The sequence below is a fragment of the Vombatus ursinus genome, unplaced genomic scaffold (assembly GCF_900497805.2).
Source record: "Vombatus ursinus unplaced genomic scaffold, bare-nosed wombat genome assembly UNPS02014791.1, whole genome shotgun sequence".
Lineage (NCBI taxonomy): Eukaryota > Metazoa > Chordata > Mammalia > Diprotodontia > Vombatidae > Vombatus > Vombatus ursinus.
The window spans coordinates 36,824,018-36,838,867 of NW_020954569.1; the positions used below are offsets into that span (position 1 = coordinate 36,824,018).

At 35.3% G+C, this 14,850-nt stretch overlaps 1 pseudogene; it reads left to right on the forward strand.

The window, feature by feature from the left end:
- The first annotated feature begins 9,885 nt into the window (after positions 1-9,885).
- LOC114047864 lies at positions 9,886-10,199 on the forward strand (annotated as a pseudogene).
- The last annotated feature ends 4,651 nt before the right edge of the window (positions 10,200-14,850 follow it).

Genomic DNA, 14,850 nt, shown 5'->3' on the forward strand with positions numbered 1-14,850 from the left:
CATGAGGCCAAGGTAATTCATGTCTCTGATGTAACAAATCTACAGAGGGCTACTGGTGATACCTTTAATGCTTTTTGCTAGGCAATATTTTATTACTACTAGTTGTATCTGCTGGTCTCATGATTACTGAGCTGCTCTCCACTACTACTTGTTGAACTTTAGCTCTTTGTGGGCATTAACTGGCTTCTCTTTTCTCTGCTAGCATGTGATATCTATAAAGATTCTCCATAACAAGAACAAACTCATAGCTCTTTTAGCATTTTGCTGAGACCATGAACTAACAAACTGAGGCAGAAAGAAATAACAAAGGAAAGTAGAATGTTCCAATCTAAGATTAAGTTTATTTATTTGTTTATTTATTTGTTTTATTCTTTTAATTGTCTGTATCTAGCACTGATTTGAAGGGTCCATTCCCAGACTACTATTTAAGTTTATAAAATTCATTTTAATTCTTGTCAAATTACTAACTGGGATCCTGAGTCCAAAAAAACATATTTCAGGGCCTTTGCTCAAAAAAAATTGGAGGAACCATAGAGTTTGTGCCCCCCCCCAAAAAAAATGAACTTTATTTCCAAGATCCTCACCATTGGTATGTAAGTGACAAGGAAATAACAAAAGACTAAGTGAAAAAAGTAAGTAACCTCCTAGTCTAAAGCCTTGCCTTTATGTCTTACTGCCACAAATTTAAATAAATTATACCTCTAAATATTCATTATCATTACTGTTTTATATCTGCCCTTTATAGGACAATAATTTAGGAATTGAAGACATAGTAAGATATCACAGAGGGTTCCTTCTATGGTAGCACTTCAATCAAATTTAAGCCCAAAGATAAAATAATGCCACTGGTCATTGTGGGAAGAGAAATATTTGGTAACTGGATGATCAGTTATAACCAAGTAAACCTGTTATAATTCAATCATTCAATAAGCATTATTAATCATCTACTAAGAATGAAACACTAAACTAAGTGCTATACAGAGGCATTTTCTGATTTCACTCAGATGTTGAAACTGCAAATTATGATTCCCTACTTAATTAAAAGAGGTTAATTTCTTATAATTGTTTCCATTTTATTTTCTCAATGATATTTTATTGTGAGAATATGGATCTTAGAAGAACCAACTTTAAAAATATAGGGTTATTGGAGTGAAGATAACATATTGAAGTGAGCATTTTTGCTGAGCTCTCTCAACATACCCCTTTAATTAACTTTAGGAAGCACATCAAGGCAAATTGACAAAATAAAAAAAAAGTCACAATGAGTCATTTTTTCCAGCCAAGGGCAGCTAAGGAGGACAGGAAGAGAAGTCTATGGATTTTAGGGTGGAGGCTGACCATAAACACAATTCCATGGAAGTAGCAACAGCTGTGGACCTTGGGGGTGGCTGCAGCAAAAGCAATAGTGGTGCTGGGAAGGCCCAGGGCCCAGGACCCATGGACAATAAAAAGACTGAGCACTTCATCAGAAAGAAATGGCAGAGGACAGCTGTGTTCATAGTTGGTATAGGATCAGGTGTTATTTGACAGCATCACTGCCCATTACCCAGTTTTGGGTGATAGTTTCAGAATGGAGAGGGCAGGTTACAGTGCCAAGGGAATAGAAGCCATATCTCAGTAAGACCCAGAGCAGAGACCAGGAGGGCAATGACAGAAGCCTCCCCAACTCATACCATATTGGAAGTTTGAAAATTTACAAGCCTCCAGACCAAGCCATAAAAACGGAAGGACACAAAAATAAAAAGATCTGCCCATAAACCCCTCGTGCCTAGTAATGAGCAGAGTCTAACTCTAACATAAAGTCCTAAGTGAAGAAATAAACTGGAAAAAATAAATGAAGGACAGAAAAGGAACCAGTATATAAAAAGCTATTATGATGGCAGGGAAGCTCAAAACAAAAACTCAAAAGAGGACAGTAATTTGAAAATAGTTTCAAGTAAAGCATCAGATATAAAGATTGAACACAAGTCCAAAAGAATTCCCAGAAGAGCACAAAAAAGAGGAAAATAATTAAAAATAAAATAAAAGCAATAGAGGAAAAAATTTGAAAAAGAAAGAGAAATGCAAGAAATTATGAAAAAAGAGTTAACAGCTTAGTAATAGAGGCACAAACAAGTACTAGGGGTGAGTGAGGGGGAAACAAATTTTTAAAAATCAGATAAAATGATAAATGATAAAAGAGGTACAAAACCTCACTCAAGAAAATAATTCCTTAGAAATAGAATTGGCTAAGTGGAAGCTAATTTCTCTATGAGACATTAATAAATATTGGAAATTAAGTCAAAAGACTGAAAAAATAGAAGAAAATGAGAAATGTCTCATCAGAAAAACAACTGACCTTGAAAATAGAATTAGGAGAGATAATTTAAAAATTACTAGACTACTCAAAAGCCGTAATCAAATAAAGAGCCTACATATCATCTTTCAAGAAATTATAAAGGAAAAGTGACCCAATATCCTAGAACTACAGTGTAAAATAGAAATTGAAAGAATCCACCAATCATCTCCTGAAAGAGATCCTAAAATGAAAGTTCCCAGGAATATTATAGCCAAATTCCAGAGTTCTCAGGTCAAAGAGAAAATATAACAAGCAGTAAGAAAGAAACTATTCAAATATCATGGAGCTACATTGACGATTACACAAGATTTAGCAGCTACTCCATTAAAGGATCAGAGGGCTTGGAATGATATTCTGGAAGTTAAAGAAGCTGGAATTACAACAGAGAATAATCTACCAACAAAACAGAGTTTAATCTTACAAGAAAAGCAAATTGGCATGTAAGCAAATAAAGGACTTTCAAATATCTCCACATGCACATGTCTTAATGAAAAAACCAGAGCTGAATACAAAATTTGATATTAAAACACAGGACTCAAGAGAAACATGAGAAGGTAAACATGAGTGAGAAATGATAAGGGACTTAATAAGGTTAAATTGTTTATATTCCTAAATGGTAATAATGATACCTTTATCATTATTAGTGCAGTGAGGGGGTGCCTATTTTGATACAGGGCATGGTGTTAGTCTTTTAGGTTGAGATCATCTTAAAAGAAAAATGGAAGGGCTAAAATGGGGTGCACTGAGAGAATGGGGAAGGGAAAGGAAGAATGGAAAAAAATTATCTCAGATAAAAGAGGTGCATGAGTTTTTATAGTAGGGGGGAAATGGTGGAGGGAGAGAATGGATAACACTTAAACCTCACTCTAATCTGAACTAGTTCAAAAATGGAATTGTTTACATACATACACACACACACACACACACACACATATATATATATACATACATAGATATTCATATATAGTTGGGGAGAGAAATTAATTCTACTCAACAGGGAAGTAGAAAGGTAAATGAAAAAAGAAGTAGAAAGGGCTAAGTAGGAATGACAAATAAAGAGTGGGGAGGCTGGAAAGAGGGAGGAAGAATAGGGGATTCAGAAGGAAAATAGACTGTGGACAAAGGGATTGAGTTAATGTTTACAATACATTACATTTAGTAATACAATACATTACATTTTGTAATCATAAGTGTGAATGTGAATAGGATAAACTCATCCATGAATGGATTAGAAACTAGATTTTAACAATACATTGTATACAAGAGACATATTTGAAACCAAAAAACTCACAGAGATGACATAAGGGGCTAGAGTAGAACCTATTATACTTTGGCAGAAGTAAAAATAAGGGGGGGGGGGGGCAGAAGGAGCAATCATGATCTCAAACAAAGCAAAACCAAAAATAAGTCTAACTAAAAGAGATAATCAGGGGAAAGTACATTTTGCTAAAAGGTACCATATACAATGAATGAATGAATATCAATACTGATGATATACAGACCAAGGCATAGCATTCAAATTCTTGAAGGAAAATTTAAATTAGTTATAGGAGGAAATAGAGTAAAACTATACTAGTGAGTGACCTCATTTTATTCCCTTTTAGATGTAGATAAATCTAACCATAAAATAAAAATGAAAAATGATATGAATAGAATTTTAGAAAAGACACAGTAAGACTTGAGAATATTGATTAAGAACAGAAATAAGTATATCACATTTCAGCTGTTCATGGCACCTTCACAAAAATTAACCACTAAGGACTAAAAAAATTCACAAATGACAAAAAGCAGGAATATTAAATGCACCCTTTTTAGGTGATAATGTAATAAAATTTACATTTAGTAAAGAGCCTTTGAAGTACTATTTTTAAAATAATAAGAAATTAAATAATCCAATTCTAAAGACTGAGTGGGTCAAATAACAAATCATAGAAATAATTAGTTTCATTAAAGATAAAGACAACAATGAGACAAAATAGCAAAACTGGTGGGATGCAGACAAAGAAGTACTTTGGGGGAAAGTTTATATCTCTAAATGTGTAAATCAATAAAAAGAAAAAGAGCAAATGAATGAATTGGGCATGTAATTTTTAAAAACCTAGAATAAGAAAAATTAAACATCCTCAAAAAAACAAGCTAGAAATGATGAAAATAAAAGGTGAAATTAATAAATTAGAAAGCTAAAAAAAACTCAGGGAATAAATCAAACTAGGAACTACATTTACAAAAAAAAAAAAGCAATAAAATAGATAAACCATTGGCTGATTTTATTTTTAAAAAAGGAAAAAAAGAAAACCAATTTACCAGTATCAACAATTAAAAGGGTGATTGTACAACCACTAGAGGTGATATTAAAGCAAATTATTAAGTACTATTTTGCTGTTATATGCCCATAAAGCTAATAGTCTAAGTGAAATGGATGGATATTTACAAAAATATTAATTGCCCAGGTTAACACCATTTTACAAAAACCACTAGGAAAACTGGAAGATTATCTGGTAGAAACTAGGCATTGACCAACATCTTAGAATATATACTAATATATGCTCAAAATTACAGATATAAATGGTGATATATCACAAGCAAATTAGGGGAGCATGGAAGAAATTATCCATCTGATCTTTGGATAGGGAAGAATTCATGACCAAACAAGAGATAGGTTGATGGGAGGTAAAATGGATAATTTTGATTACATAAAATTAAAGTTATTGCATAAATAAAACCAATGAAGCCATAATTAGAAAAAAAGTGGGAAACTGGGGTGGGGCAAAGATTGCAGCTAGTTTCTCTGTTCTGATTTCTCAAATATATAGAGAAGTTAGCCAAATTTGTAAAAAATAAGATAAATTCCTCAACTGATAGCCAAAAGACATGAATAAGTAGTTTCTAGAGAAAGAAATTAATATTATGAATAGTCATATAAAAATGCTATAAATCAGTAATAAATAGAGAAATACAAATTAAAACAACTATGAGATACTACCTCATTGGTCAACAGAAAAAGAAAATGGCAAATGCTGGAGGGCATATGGGAAAGTATGTCCACTAATATACTGTTAGTTAAACTGTGAACTAGCCCAACTCGGGAGAATAATTCAGAGCTATGTCTATTGAGCTATAAAACTGTGTATATCCTTTAACCCATTAATATCACTGCAAGGTCCATACCCTCATTGTACAAGGAGATTAAAGGAAAATGTTCAATTTGTACAAGAATATTTATAGCAGCCCTTTTAGTGGTGGCAAAGAATTAAGAATGGAAGAAATGTCCAACAATTAGGGAATGGCTGAATAAGTTATTGTATATTAATATGATAGAATATAATAAAATATATTGTAAGAAATGATGAAGGGAATGGTTTCAGAAATATTTGGGAAGAGTTTTATGAGCTAATGAAAACTGAAATGAGCAGAACCAAGAAAATAATCTATGCACTAATATTAGAATGATAAGCAACAGTAAAAAAAAACAGCAACTCAAATCAGTACAATGATTCACCACAATGTCAAAGATGTAAAATGTAAAATGCTATATACCACTTCCAGATAGAGAACAGATGGACGTAGGGTGTAGACCAGATCACTTTTCTTTTTCCTTTTATTTTTCCTTTTTTTCAAAACATGGCTAATGATGAAATATGTTTTGCATGGCTTTATATGCATAATGAATATTATATTTCTTGCCTTTTCAATGGGTTGGGAAGTGGTTGGAGAGAATGAGAGAAATTGGAACTCAAAATAAAATTTAAAAAAAATTGGGCCAGTAAAATTCTTAATGATAATTAAAGAGAGAAATATCCATGAAAATCATGGGAATACCAAGCTTATTCTCCCTAATTAAGAATATTTTGTTAACCAAAATCTTATGTAAGATACATTTTTCTTTGCTAAAAACAGTTCTAAGATTTGTACTTCTACACAGCAGCCTGAGACAAGAGACAACTCCTTGTCATCAGTTCTTCACCTTTATGATCTTTTTCTTCCTCTTTATCATCTGTAGTAATAAAAGGACATCTTATGGCACTGACTTTATATTGCCCCAAGACCATTTCTACCATCTATTTGTTTCTTTGTCTTTTAGAAGCATAGGCTTCTTTAGTATTTCTCAATGCTGCATTTCAGGTCCCTAACACTTACTGACAGTCAGGACCATCATCTTTGCTATCACATGGACCCTCATCATTAGGAAATGACATGATTATGCCTGTTCTTTAGGCTCTCCAGGACTACAGTGAAACTTCTCCTGTTTCCACATTTTTAACAGAATCTGTCCATTTACTCATCACTATTTTGATGCACTCACTCGTGCTTTATTGATACTTCCTTATTCCATCTTGTAATTCATTCTTTCAAATGGAAGGCTTAAACAACCTATAAAATAAATTCAAATAGGTCAACTATTTATGTCATAAATCTGGGAATAAAGTATGTTTTGTTTTTGTTGTTTTATACAAAGTGGTTTGTTTCCATTATTGCCATTGGGCCCAAGAAGGTAGTCAAAGCATTGGGTGTTTTTTGGGTCAGTGGAATCAAAAAGTATGAAAATAGAGATTGTGTGGCTTTTGTGCTATGTAACAGATTTGTCCCTTAATTATATTTGGTTGAATATTATTCTTCTATTTTTCAGGTGTTTATACAAGCTTTGTTTGTAAAACAATGAATATTGATCTTACTGCCATCCAAGCAAGCATCTGTCCCAACATGAGATATTCTAATATGTTGAATCATGAAAAATTTACCAAGCTATAGGCTCAGGTACATAGAGGAAGCAAGAGGAAAATTCAGAGAAAGTAGTTGATGAACAGAGAATCTAAAACTGAGAATAAAAAAAAAAACAACTTCAGAGTTCTCTAAAAAATTAAATTACAGGGGCAGGGCCAAGACGGTGGAGTAAAAGCAGTGACTTGCTTGAGCTCTCCCCCAAACCCGTCCAAATACCTATAAAAAAATGGCTCTAAACAAATTCTAAAGCACCAGAACCCACAAAAAGACAGATTGAAACAAATTTCCAGCCAAAGACAGCCTGGATGGTTGATCAGAAAGGTATATAGTGCCGGGTGGGGAGAGGAGCACAGTTCGGCATGGGCTCCCAGGCCGCAGCTACCCTGGAGCAGGCCTCAGACATCTGAATTGCAGTTAGCTGTGGCAGTTTCCTGACTTCTCAACCCATGAATGCCAAAGACAACTTAGAAGGTCAGTGGGAAAAGTCTGTTCCTACGGTGGTGAGAGAGGAGCGTGGGGTCCCAGCCCCATTCCACGGGGAAGCGGCTGCTTCCTGAGCTTCTGGCCCACAGACTAAGGGGGAATCAAGTGGCTGATCAGAAGGGGATTGCAGGGATCTCACTGCTGGTGCAGGATTCTCTTGCTTTACCCATGCTTGGATCTGGGTCACAGCTTTGGGTGGTGGTCCTGGGGCGAGGAGAAGCACTGGCCTGGTGGAGCTTGTAGTGGCTGTGGAGAGGAAACCCTCCTCACAGTTCCAAGACAGAAAAGAGTGCTCATAGACCAGAGCACAGGCCAGGAAAGGAGTAAACACCTCGTCTTTGATCATAGCACCTTAGAAGAACTGAAAATTTACATGTCCCTAGAAGTATGTCTGAAAACAGCTACACAAAACCCCTGAAGCTTGGAACAGTACATTCTCCACATTGGAAACAGACTACTAACTTAACAAAGAATCTGTAACTCAAGTAATTGGCTGAAACCATGAGCAAGCAGCACAAAAAGAGTCAGACTATATTATCTTACTTTAATGACAAAGAAGATCAAAACATACAACCAGAAGAAGACATAGAAGTCAAAGCTCCTACATCCAAAGCCTCCAAGAAAAATGTGAATTGGTCCCAGGCCATGGAAGAGCTCAAAAAGGATTTTGAGAAGCAAGTAAGAGAAGTAGAGGAAAAACTGAGAGTGATGCTGAAGGAGACCCAAAAAAATACTGAAGAAAATAACACCTTAAAAAATAATCTAAACCAAATGGCAGAAGAGGTTCAAAAAGCCAATGAGGAGAAGAATGCCCTAAAAAGCAAAATTGGCCAAATGGAAAATGAAGTCCAAAAGCTTATTGAAGAAAAACGTCCTTAAAAATTAGCATGAAGAAATTGGAACTAAGGACAATTTGAGAAATCAAGACACTGTAACATTAATCCAAAGGAATGAAAAAATAGAAGAGAATGTGAAATATCTCATTGGAAAAACAACTGACCTGGAAAATAGATCCAGGAGAGAGAACTTAAAAATTATTGGACTATCTGAAAGCCATGATCAAAAAGAGAGTCTAGACATCATCTTTCAAGAAATTATCAAGGAAAACTGCCCTTAAATTTTAGAACCAGAGGGCAAAATGGAAATTGAAAGAACCCATCAATCACCTCCTGAAAGAGATCCCCAAATAGGAATGTTGTAACCAAATTCCAGAATTCCCAGGTCAAGAAGAAGATATTGCAAGCAGCCAGAAGGAAACAATTCAAGTACTGTGGAAACACAATCAGGATAATACAAGATTTAGCAGCTTCTACATTAAGGGTCTAGAGGGCATGGACTATGATATTCTGGAGGGCAAAGGAGTTAGGACTACAACCTAGAATCACCTATCCAGCAAAACTGAATATAATCCTTCAGGGTAAAAAATGGTCATTCAATGAAATAGGGGACTTTCAAGCATTCCTGTGGAAAAGACCAGAGCTGAATAGAAAATTTGACCTTCAAATACAAGACTCAAGTGAAACATGGAAGAGGTAAACAGGAAAAAGAAATCATAAGAGACTTATTGAGATTGAACTGTTTACATTTCTGCAGGGAAAGATGATATTTGTAACTCATGATTAGGGTAGTGGGAGGGGGAAAAATTATACATATATATGATAGATAGAGGGCACAGGGTGAGTTGAAGATGAAGGGGTGATATCTGGAAAATAAAATTAAGGGGTGAGAGAGGATTATACTGGGAGAAGGAGAAAGGGAGAAGTAGAATGAGGTAAAATATCTCACATGAAACAGACAAAAAAGGCTTTTACAGTGGAGGGGAAATGGGGGAAGGTGAGAGGGAATGAGTGAATCTTATTCTCATAGGATTTGGCTTAAGGAGGGAATAACATACACATTCAATTGGGTATAGAAATCTATCTTAACCTATGGGAAAATAAGGGGGGAAGGGGACAAGAGAGCGGGGGGTTGATAGAGGGGAGGGCAGATTGGGAGAGGGGATTATCAAAAGCAAAGAAGAAAAAAGAGGAGGGACAGGGTCAAAAGAGAGAATAGAATAAATAAGAGGTAGGATAGGATGAAGGGAAATATACTTAGTTTTTCACAACAGGACTACTATGGAAATGTTTTGCACCACTGCACATCTATATCCTGTACCAAGATGCTTGCCTTTTCAATGAGGGTGGGTGGGGAGGGAGGAAGGGAGAAAATTTGGAACCCAAAGTTTTAAAAACACATGTTAAAAGTTAAAAATAAAATAAAATAAAATCTAACCTTCTACAAAAAAATTAAATAACAAATTGACTTTGAATAATGTTGCTGATACAGAAGAGGTATAAATACTTGAAGATGATAGGAAAGTTATTCATTTCACCAACTGCAAGAACCAGACTTCCCTCTCTACAAACACCTTTTCAATTACTCACCATGCAGAAGCCAAGCCAATCACAGAAGTGTTTCCTGGAATATTAAGCCAGCTTGGTGATGACAGCTTAACAAATTTAAGAAGTTAGCTCAACAATTCCAAAGACAAGTGTTGGATAGGAAGGCCATCAAGCTGAAAGATATCAATGAAGAGGATTATTATGTTTCAGATATCGTAGAAAATTTTAACCAAGTATCAAAAAATGAAGCTAACAAAAATCTTCATTCATGATTTTTGGAAAGTTGGACTAAATGGGGAAAAGGAGCTAGATGGCCCCACCATTTTACAAAAGCAGAAAATGTCACCTCTTAATAGTTGTCATAAAAATTTGAAGTGTGCCAAAAATCTGCATACAGCTGTTTTTTCAGCATTTTCCTTTTGACTTAGCATTTTCTACTTCTTGTAGGATATGTTCTTTCATTCAAAATCTAAAGTGTTGGGTACTGCCTATAGATTTCTGTGGTGTCTATCTATGTGTGTACATATACCTGTGTGTGCGTGTGTTTCTGAGTATATAGTGGAGATTTAATTGAATAGTTCTATTTATCCTCCTCTTTTCTCCAGTAGTTAGTACCTAATGCAAATGAAAATAACAAAACATCTTTAAGACTTTTCTCTTTTATGTATGCCAACAATGCACAGAAATACTGAAAAGTATCTTTTCTGTATTGCAAAAACTGAAGACTTTGTATGTTAAAGACTGAATTTGAATTTGCTATGTCAACTAATATATATGCAATGTTTTTTCTCTTCTGTGATTGAAATGTCTCTTAGAGATTGGGAAATGGCTTCTTACTAGGGTATAAGTTAAAGGACATCTTTGTTACCCCTTTGCTTTTGACTTCCATATTCATAACTAGAATAGTTTCTCTTTCACCTTCTTTGTTCCTTTGTATTCCCTTGTCCCTTTTTATGTTGAAATGGTTTGATCAACCTATGACACTGCTAGTCATGATCTCTCATGCAGATCAAGAAGGATGTTGTCTGTTTACAATCATGTGAGCAGACACACCTTTCTTTTTCTAAAATTTTAGTTTTCTCCTCCTAGGCTGGGGTGGGGAACTTGTGGCTACATGTGGCCCTCTAAGTCCTTGGGTGCAACCTTTTGACCAACTCCAAGTTTTATACAACAAAACTTTTTATTAAGGGAATTTGTTCTGTGAAGTTTAGATTCATTCAAAGGGCTGCACTTGAAGACCTAGAAGGCTACATGTACCCTTGAGACTCTAGGTTCCCCACCCCTGCAGGGAATGGCAAACCCATTCTTGACCCTATATTTCCCATTGATTGTTCAGATCAGGGGATTCAAACCTAGAACAGCTGGTATGCCTGTGCCAAAAGATTTGGTATCTAATAGTCAAAGCTCTCTTTCTAGCAAGTGTTAAACTGGAAGATTCACTGAATTGGAAGTGAATGTGTCCTACAGCATTGTATGTGTGCTATGATGATGGAGACACTGAAAGGATTATTGTTTTATCTACTTTCTTGCCATTGGCCTTGAAACTAAACTCAGAATTATTTCCCCTTATTATAGCTTGCAGTGTCTTCCAATATATATATATATATAGAATAGAGGCATATTTAGAAGGGATCAATGGCACAGTGCATTGACCTGCTGTCAGAAGGTTCAGAGGTATATTCACCCATAGATTTCTTTTAAAGTCCTTCAATTAAAGTTTTGTATCATGATCATCCAATCTGATGGAGGTACTAAGGTTCTGGGAAGGCAACCTCTCACAGGTCCATCATCTAAATTAGACATAACTTCACTTTGTAGCACATTAACTTTGTTTCAACCTGGATAGTTTTAGATGATCACTCAAGTACAATCTTCACAATACTTCAGAGTTCTATAGATAATTTAGGAAGAGCTCCTATAGTTTGTGGTCTAAACATCTCTATTTTATAAACTTGTACATTTTCCCCATTATGTTTAATATATGAATTTGACTACAAGAATAATGGCAATACAAAAAGAATAAATAAAAATAAAACAAAAATATGAATGCTTTGGAAACAAGGACCTTGTAATACACTTTTCTGTTATATCCTGGAATTCCTACTGTGGTACTGAATACATAGTGGGATAGAAAGTACTCTGCAAATATTCATTAAATTGAAGGTGGAAAAGATCAAGTTGCCATGACATTAGCAGAATAAGGAAGTGAGTGGAGTCAAAATCTAAATCAGTATCCTTCCTTCTGTTTTAGTATTAATTTTCTCATCAGTAAACACCCTGTACCCAATATACAGCAAGAATGTTTGTGGCCTTGACATAATTGACTCCATTGTATTTTAAGCTTTCATTTCATGTCTTATGTAGTTTTCATGTAAGTTGTTTTTTTTATAATAAGATAAGGACTTGAGTAGCATAGTTTGGTAAAGACATATGTACATCCTCCAAATTTGGTAAAGAATTGCTAATGATGTATGTGTTCCTCATATCTAGTGAACAACTGACAAGCACTTGCAAATGATTTTATATTTGATTGATAAGTTTCCTTTCATCATAGGCTTAGGTAATCAATCACCAATTAGAATTTGGGTAATGTTCATAGAACAATAAGAAAGCCACCAGAGACATAAAGTCTTCCACCTGATCTTGGATTGTAAATAAGGTTGGCACCAGCATTCACCACACTTGAGACTCAAGCATGCCCTGTATTCATTCATTTTTGAGGGCACTGCTAATTGACTGAGATTTTCATACTTGCCAGGAAAAGATACAAGGCCTTTAGCTAAGAAAAGAGGAAATACTGTCACTGAGTACTAATATGATACATATTTACCAGGAAGCCATAATATGTTCTTAGTGGGGTTAATGTTTGCATTGTCTGATAGATATTATAAACTAATGCTTACATGCATTTGGTTAATTAAATTTGATTGCTAACTTTAAGAAGTGTAAGTTTAATTGGTTTTCCATATGTTGGATTTTCCTCTATATTTCTCTATATGCCTCTCTACCTCCAATGGTGAAATAAATATTCCCCAAATCTACAAATAAAGGATATATACCACAAGCAGGGCACAGTTAAGCAATGAATTCCTGAAATGATGTCTTAAATGTTGGCTGTGTTTTGCTCAAGGTGGGAATCACTGAATGAGTGAATGAATGCAGAAGTATTTATTAGATGTTATGTATCGAGCACTGGGGATGCAAATGTAGGGTTTCCCAAAAACCTAAATGTAATTTTAGGCTTTAATAGCCTCTAATACTTCTGGGACACCCTATAGAAAAGCAAAATAGTCCCTGGCCTCAAGGAAGTTACAATCTAATAGAGAGAGAATGACATAGAGGGTAATGCTGGTATAGTTTCTTTATAGAAATTTCTTTATAGAAATACCATGCAAACTCAAAAATGTGATACCAGTGTTATATACTAAAACAAAGGTGCCCCTGATAAATTCTGCTTGTAGTGGAAAATCATGATAGAATCACTTGCTTTTCTGTTTACAAATTTTCTGATCTAAATTTGGAATTGAACTATATCTTTTTCCAAGATGTTAGTTTAGTCAGACACAGAGAGAGGGTGGCCCAAATAGATAGGGTGGCTAAGCATTTATTTTTCTGTCTGTATGGCATCATGAAAATGGTATGAACTGGTTCAGGATATCATGTTTCTTCCAGGTTGGCTTGAATTCAGGAATTCTTGAGCATGGAAGCCATTTATTAACCTAGAGATTCAGCACCTGTTCAATATCAGATCATACAAATTGCCTGAAAGAAAGGAAAACAAAACTCCCTACATTTTCCTGGCTACAGAAAATGACTGTTGGCACTAGATAAACTGTGTCAAGTTGCTGATTTATCATGAGTTTGACCAAAGCAACATGCTCTATAGCTTCAAAAGAAAGAAAACTCCAGTAGCCAAAAATAAGTCAGCCTAGCATTGCTGCCTTATAAACTCGATAAGAAAATCAATGTTTTCATTAATCTTCTTAGGTGTCTCTAATAAATGCCTCCCCCCATGATTCTGTGTAGGTAGCACTGTGCTATTTTGATATATTTGGATGATTTAGATAAAGTCAGAAACAACATGTTTATTAGATTTGCAGATGATAGAAGTCCAGGAAATTGGCAAAGAGATTCAATCAATCAATGTAAAAACTTTGATTAAGTGCTTACTTTGTGGTAGGTAGGTAGCTATGTGGCACCCTGGATAGAGCGCTGGGCCTGGAGTCAGGAAGACTCATCTTCCTGAGTTCAAATTAGCCTCAGACACTTAATAGCTGTATGACCCTGGTCAAGTCACTTATTCCTTTTGCCTAAGTTTTCTCATTCATAAAATAAACTGGAGAAGGAAATAGAAAAACACTCCAACTAAGGTACAAAGATATAATGAGAAAAAAAATCATCCCCAATATCAGGAAGTTCACATTCTCCTGGGGAGATGTAACATAGAGAGACAAATAAATATGTTCTAGGTCAAGGTAGGAAAGGGTCCTGAAAAACAGGGAAACCAGGACTAGTTTCAGCTGAAGTTAAGCTCCTGAGATGAGCCTTGAAGGAAGGTAAATATTCCAAAAGATATTGGGGGTAAGGAAAAAATAGATCCTAGCCCTACTACACAACCTATTCAAAGGTTTTGTTCCTCTCCTGGCTCTGGTTCTGACTCTTCCAACTTTACTACCATTCCTCAGCTGTCTTCTCACACTGGAAGTTCATTTAGCCCAGCAGCCTTCTCACCCTGGGACATAGGTCCACTCCCAAACCCCCCTTCTCCATTTGGTTTAAGTGGCTTCTACAAGTTTTATTTTAATAAAGGACTTAGGACATTCATTTTTCAATTCTTCTTCCAGCTCTGCTTCTAGGTCTCCAAACTTTGCCAACATACCTCACAGGGGTATCTTCCCTGAATCCTCCCCCCTTCACCCCTCC